This window comes from Lactuca virosa, chromosome 5, assembly GCF_052849685.1.
Source record: "Lactuca virosa cultivar CGN04683 chromosome 5, Lactuca_virosa_CGN04683_v6, whole genome shotgun sequence".
Taxonomy (NCBI): domain Eukaryota; kingdom Viridiplantae; phylum Streptophyta; class Magnoliopsida; order Asterales; family Asteraceae; genus Lactuca; species Lactuca virosa.
Window position 1 is genome coordinate 340,085,772 of NC_136430.1, and position 7,033 is coordinate 340,092,804.

The 7,033-nt window shown below is 39.1% G+C and overlaps 1 non-coding gene across 1 annotated transcript; it reads left to right on the forward strand.

Annotated features, from left to right (window-relative positions):
- Nucleotides 1-256: 256 nt before the first annotated feature.
- LOC145117972 (small nucleolar RNA R71) lies at nucleotides 257-363 on the forward strand. The gene has a single exon (XR_013712962.1). It is a non-coding gene; the product is annotated as a small nucleolar RNA R71 (small nucleolar RNA).
- Nucleotides 364-7,033: the final 6,670 nt, after the last annotated feature.

A 7,033-nucleotide genomic window follows, 5' to 3' on the forward strand; every position in this document is an offset into this window, starting at 1 on the left:
ATTTTATCCATCCTCCTATCCATGGTTTTCAACATAGCCATGACTACTGACAAATCTTCTGAAGCTGCATAAGCTGATCCTCTTGTCACATCATTCCTTGGGTTGTGGTATTCTCTAGAATGCTTAGAGAATTCTTCAATTAGTTGCTTTATCACCGGGGGTGCCTTCTTTGTTAGTGGACCTTGCGAGTCAAGTAATTGCCTTGTTGTAACATTTACTCCATCATAAAAAAATGGAGACTTCTTGTTGACTATTGAGGTCATGATGTGGGCAATTCCTTAGCAGACTCTTGTACCTCTCCCAAGCTTCATAAAGTGACTCTCCAGCTTGTTGTTCAAAGTTGGCTATGGCTTTCTTTAACTTAGATATCTTGGAGGGTGGGCAAAATTGATCAATAAACTCTTCTTTCATCTTGGCCCATGTAGTGATGGATCCGGGGGGAAGTGACTTGAGCCAATCCTTTGCAGCACCCTTCAATGTAACCGGAAGCATGCGAAGTAGCTGAGTTTCGCGAGGCACGTTTGGAACATTAAAATAATCAGCTACATCATTTACTTCATCCAAGTGTTTGTAAGCATCTTCGTGGTCTTTTCCGTGGAAGGGGATCTCCTTGAGTAGAGCAAGAATGTGACCCTTAAGCTCAAAAGTGGCAGTTGCGGGAATTGCGGGTTGCACAAGTCCCGGCCTGGTATCATCGCGTATCCTCTTCTTCCATTCCCCCATGGGGACTTCATCGATGTTAGCCATAGGGATAGCTAATTCGTCGTCGGAATCGGAAACGTGCCCGAATGTAGGGTCTTCTTCTCCTTTGATTTTGTACTCGGTATCCTCTCTGATTGGGTCTTCGCTTGCTAAAGAGGCGCTGGATGCTCCTGATTTGCTGCTCTTCTTCTTGCTGAAAACGGACTTGAGATTCTTCAAAGGTGAATTCTTTGAAGAAGCGGATTCTCCAACGGTTTTTCCTTTGTTCTTTCTTAAAGCGGACTCCGGGTCTTCAAGTGGAGGAACCAAAGACGTATTGGATCCTCGGGTCATGTAACAACTGCAACAAAAGTAAGAAAAACGCGTAAAAAGAACAAAAAGAAAATAATACGAAAAAGTACAAAACTGCAATGGACTCGCCGAGTAGCTTCGAATGCACTCGGCGAGTTCAAGGCAGAAACAAAAAAAATTAAATTAAAATTCAAAAACAGAAAACTATTAAAATTAATCCTAATATCTAAATTAAATTAAAATGCACTCGCTGTCCATAGCCTCTTTCCATTTCGCAGACTCCGGGCCTGCCATGGCTTCCTTATAGCTGTTAGGTTCGTCCAGATTCACTAGTGTACTATCACTAATGAACGTATCCCCTTCTGTAGTAATATGAAAACCATAAAACTGGGGTGGAACACTAACCCTTTCGGAACGTCTAAGAGGTAAGGACTCATCAATCGATTCAACCGGAGTTTCCTCTTCGGGTTGAGCGCCAGTGTGTTATAGGTTCCTTCATCGTTCGACTCTTGAAGCTCTTCAAGATCGATTTTCCTCCCACTGTCTCCTTGGCTTATGAGTTCTCGCTCTCGGAAAACCCCTCTCCTCGCAACGAAGACAACATTGTCACTCGGTCTGTAGAAGAGATATCCAAAGGATTTCTGCGGGTAGCCGATGAAAATACATCGCTCACTACGAGGTTCGAGCTTGTCGTGAGTCTCTCGTCTTAAGAAAGCCTCGCAACCCCAAACCTTGATATGTGCTAACGAGGGAGCTTTCCCTGTCCACATTTCATGAGGTGTTTTGGCAACCTTCTTCGTAGGGACTAAGTTAAGGATATGGGCGGCAGTCTCTAAGACATACCCCCAGAATGAGATAGGTAGTGAAGCACGACTCATCATGGAACGAACCATGTCTAGCAACGTTCGATTACGCCTCTCAGCCAGACCATTCAACTGTGGTGTCCTAGGTGGCGTCAATTGCGAAACTATTCCGCATTCCTTGAGGTAGTCGTGGAATTCAAGACTTAGGTACTCTCCACCTCGATCAGATCGAAGAATCTTGATTTTCCTGCCCAACTGATTCTCCACTTCTTTCTTGAACTCTTTTAACTTTTCAAAGGTTTCTGACTTATGCTTGATTAAGTAGATATACCCATATCTGCTATAATCATCTGTGAAAGTCACATAGAAGCGGTTCGCATCCCTTGTGGTGGATCTAAAGGGTCCACATACATCTGTATGTATGAGATCCAATAAACCCTCACCCCTCACACAAGTGCTAGTGAAGGGTGACTTGGTCATCTTTCCAAGTAAACAAGACTCGCACACGTCATCGTCCCTAAGGTCGTGATGTGTGTAAAATGCACTAGTTTTATTCCTACTTTAAAAATATAGATTTAGCACACAAAGGCAGTGAACCTGTCTTTTAGTGGTATAGTTGGATAAGTAGGATGTCGAACTCAGAGAACGGAGATTAAACTAATAACTAATTTTAACTAAACAAATAATAAAAGTAAAGGGTTTTTCTCTAGGTTTACAAGACTAGAAACTTAAACACACCACCTAACAAGTAATTAACTAATCAACTAAAACAAGTAAAAATTCACCAAATTTAATAAAGGGTTTCTGTTTAGGTCCAACCAATTCACTCCTATGGTTAATTTTATGATAAAGTGATAAATTAATTGTTATTGGTTACCAACTATAGTGGTTAGATTCGCATTCACTATTACTAACCCTTAGAAAATTAATCAATTCAAGCAGTGGCCAATTGCTTAAACTAATTAACTCCCTAGTTCAATTATTTGGATTAAATAAGATTTGTAATTGGTTAATCAAATTAGTAATTCAACTAACCTCTTGTTTGTTGGTTTCTCAAACAAGCTCACACATTAATTTACCCATTCTCTAGTTAATCCTAGTTTCATATTCACTAATCCTAGGCATATAATGAAGTGTTCACATAAATCATATGAGGTTAACAATTAAGAGATGTTCATGCAGCCTAATTGTCTTCCAATTAACAGATAATAGTTATGGTTAATGCATAAGGTTCTTTAACAAACTTAATTTAATAAAATCACCAATAATCAATCAATAAAAGTATAAATCAAACCATAGGAGTAACTTGGTCTTTCCTAAACAGAAACTACGAAAATTCAGCTCATGATTACAGTAAGAACGAGCTCAAAAACGAATTTAGTTGATATAGACATGATTCACTTCTAAGATTAAGTGGAAAATTTAACCTAATTCGCCTTGAGTCTTCAAAAGATCAAAGATTAGGGTTCTTCAGGTCTCCAAAGGTTTCCTCAGTCGCAAGTTATCGTCCAAGAAAATCCGAAAGTCTCCTTCAATTCGAAATAAGATCCTTTATTTATACTTATCTCAAAACAGGGGCAACTCGGCGAGTAAGTCTCCAACTCGCCGAGTACCTTTGAGAAATCCGTGTGCGGTAAGGATTCTGGATATTACTTCACGAACATTCTTCGGCACTCGCTGAGTAGCTTCGTGGACTCGCCGAGTAGCTCCAGGTTTTCTCTTCTTTTTTCATTCTCCAGCTTCTGATTGCTTCTCCTTCTTCCTTTTTGCTCCAAGCATGTCTTCTGGACTGAAAATATAATTTAGACCTTATTAAGTACCTTTTCTCCATATTATGCAAATAATTAGCTAAAAATTAATAAAAATCTATACTAAACATATAGCTAATTATGCACATATCAGGTCGAATGACTCCAACACTCTATCCTTTTGGAGTTGGGCGATGCATTTCTTGTTGACATGTCCAAGACGACAATGCCACAAGCATGCTTTATCCATACTATTGGAAGAATCCACACACAACACATCATTTCCTAAGTTATCTACATCCATCACAGTTTCATATATTCCATTACAAGGCAATACTTCAAAATATAAAACATTATTAAGATAAGCACAAATAGAACCCTTTTCATTATCAAATGAATATCTAAAACCTTGTCTATATAAACCATGAAATGAAATGATGTTTCTTGCCATATCTGGCGAATAGCAACAATTGTTTAAATCTAAATCTAATCCATTACTAAGCACTAAGGAATATACTCCAATCTTGGTGACAGGCGACGTTCTTCTGTTTCCCATGATCAGATTCATCCTTCCATGCTCCACATCCCTATTTATTCTTAGTCCCTGCAAATCAGAACATATGTGAAAACCACATCCTGTATCAAGAACCCAAGAAGTAGCATGTGATAAAGCATTAGATTTAATTGTGTAAATACCTGCGAAAGATGGCTTGATCTTCCCATCCTTGATGGCCTGTAGATATTCTGGGCAGCTTCTCTTCCAATGCCCTATCTTGTGGCAGTAGTGGCACTCTGCCTCCTTAGGGTTAGAGTTGGGTTTAGCAGAACCAACTTTGGTTCCACTAGAAGAGGTACCATCTTGGGACTTTCCCTTGTGGTGGCCCCTTGAGGGAGCCTTCCTCTTCTTACCCTTCCCTTGCCCTATTTCCAAGACAAGGGCAGTAGCGGGAGTTGGAGTTGATGCAACAGATTTGTCTTTGAGGTTGCTCTCAGCAGTCCTCAACAAGCCCTAAAGCTTGCTCAAAGAGACCTCTTCCTTATTCATGTCGTAGGTCAGCTCTTCATCGAAGTTCACATTTAACTTCAGCAGACGATCGACATATCTCTGCATCTTTTGCAGATGAGCGGTAAGGGACTCTCCATTACCCATTTTGGTAGTGATCATCGAAGTGATGATCTCGTACCTTTCTTGCCTAGCGCTCTGGTGGTAGCGTTCCAGCAGATCTTAATGCATCTCATAGGGGTACTTGTCCTCATAGGACTTCTGGAGTTCTGCAGTCATAGTCGCTAGCATGATGCAATGGACTTTCATGGCATCACGCTCGTGGGCCTCATAGGCCGCGATCTCTTCAGCGGTAGTAGTGTCGATGTCAATCTCCTTTAGCTTCTCATCGAGGACATATTCTTTGTCCTCGTAGCGAGTAACCATGCGAATGTTGCGGATCCAATTACTGAAATTGGTCCCATCAAAGATCACTTTCCCACACAAGTTCATGAGTGAGAACGAACCAGGGGCGTTTGAACCAGAAGCGTTGTTGTTTGCGTTCGACATCTGAAAAGGAAAAAGAACAAAGTTGATTAGAAACGAATTTCCCCAATTAATCACCCAAATGAGAAATTAGGGCTAGGAACCAACAACATTATTCACAAATTAGAAAAGGGATGCCATAATCTAACAAGTAAATAATTTGAAGGGAAGTGAATGTTGATTCACTAATTCTCCACCATGAAAAAGGAAAAAGAGATTAGGTTTTAAATGTATTGAAAAACTCCTAGATCTTTTTGAGATTCATTGAACTTTTCAATGGCATGTTTATATCTCGATATGCCCCTCTAGTTTGTGACTGGGATGCCGAGGATCACAAAGCGGGTGTGAATAACCATGCAAATGTACATGGTGCCCTCATTGTTACAGTCACATATTCGATGTGCCGGTTAACCACACACACTCCATCGAACTATGACAAACGATGAGTCACCCTTTGCCACCTTTTCTTAGAAGCCAATTAATGTGTCGGTTAACCACACACGCTCCATTAACGTCTTAACAAGGGTACAAAGTGTAATTTCATGGAATTGCATCAAATTCACTTTTGCCTAAAGTAACTAAGATTAGGAATTTTGTAAAAACATTTAGTTACTTTATATAGATTCATTATACTTTTAAATGAGGAAAGTTTGACCTATCCTACCCGTTCGGCTAACGACCCTCCACCAATCAAGGAAGCGGTGGGTGAGAATGGACACCCATTAAACGGCCATTTTATAGGCCATAACCTTATACCCCCCTTATAGATCGGCTTCGTGAATGAGACATACTAACGGTAAGACTAGCATTTAAGTTATATATATATATATATATATATATATATATATATATATATATATATATATATATTAATCTTATAATACTACAAAGTATAAGGTTGAATTTTAAAACTTGTAAAATTCTAAGGTTTGAAATTTAAATAGTTCAAATTAAACTTTTAATCACAAAATTTAAATTTCAAAGCTTGAGGACAAGTTTTGAACTTTTCAAAACACAAAGGATCAAATAGCAAATAATATAGATTAACCAATTAATTTAATGATTAGCTAAATTTGATCTAGTCGATATTACTTGCAAGATAATTCAACAATTAATTCAAATAATCAATTATTATCAAATAAGGAAATTATTATTTAAACAATTGGTATTATCTTTTGTTTTGTTAAGGATATTGTCAAACATGTGATAAAATTCAGATTTTATTAAACCAAAACGATTTAGGTAAGAATCCTTAAGCAAAACAGCAAGAAATCCCGAAAAACACTCTGACAGACGCTCCAACTCGCCGAGTCCCTTTATGGACTTGTCGAGTTCATCCTACTCGTCGAGTCCACAGTGGGACTCGCCGAGTCTGTCAGTCAGGGGGCAGAAAAAAAACAATTTTTCAAAGCTTGAACAAATAAACAAGGCATCAATTCAATAGAAACCAATCAAGGCTTTGATACTACTAATGGGTTTGAGCCATAAGAACTTTCCTATGTGCACATGCAAACCCTAATGCTTGGATCTAGGTTTCTCTATTGAACATGCAATTTATCCAAGTCTTGCAAACCCTAGATCAAGTGTATAGAATTCGAATTAGACATAAGAAACTCAAATCTAGATGATTACCTCTTTGTAGCTTGCTTGATTCTTCTTGTCTTGGAGCTTAGAGTCACAATTGTCACTCCTCTAATGGCTTACAAACACCAACTAGCAAAAGGATGATTTGGAGAGAGGAGAGAGAGATTGAAATCGGCCCTAGGGTTCCAGGGAAGCAAGTGTAGCCGATTTCCACAACCCAAGGGATCTATTTATACTGTGAGCTTCTAAGGTTTCAGCCAAAACCCTAATGGACAACTTAATCACCAAGCAGCCCATGGAACCTTATGGATTAAGGCCATGGACGAAAATATGATGGAATCCCTTCATAATTTCGTTCACCCCTTGCTCCATTGGGT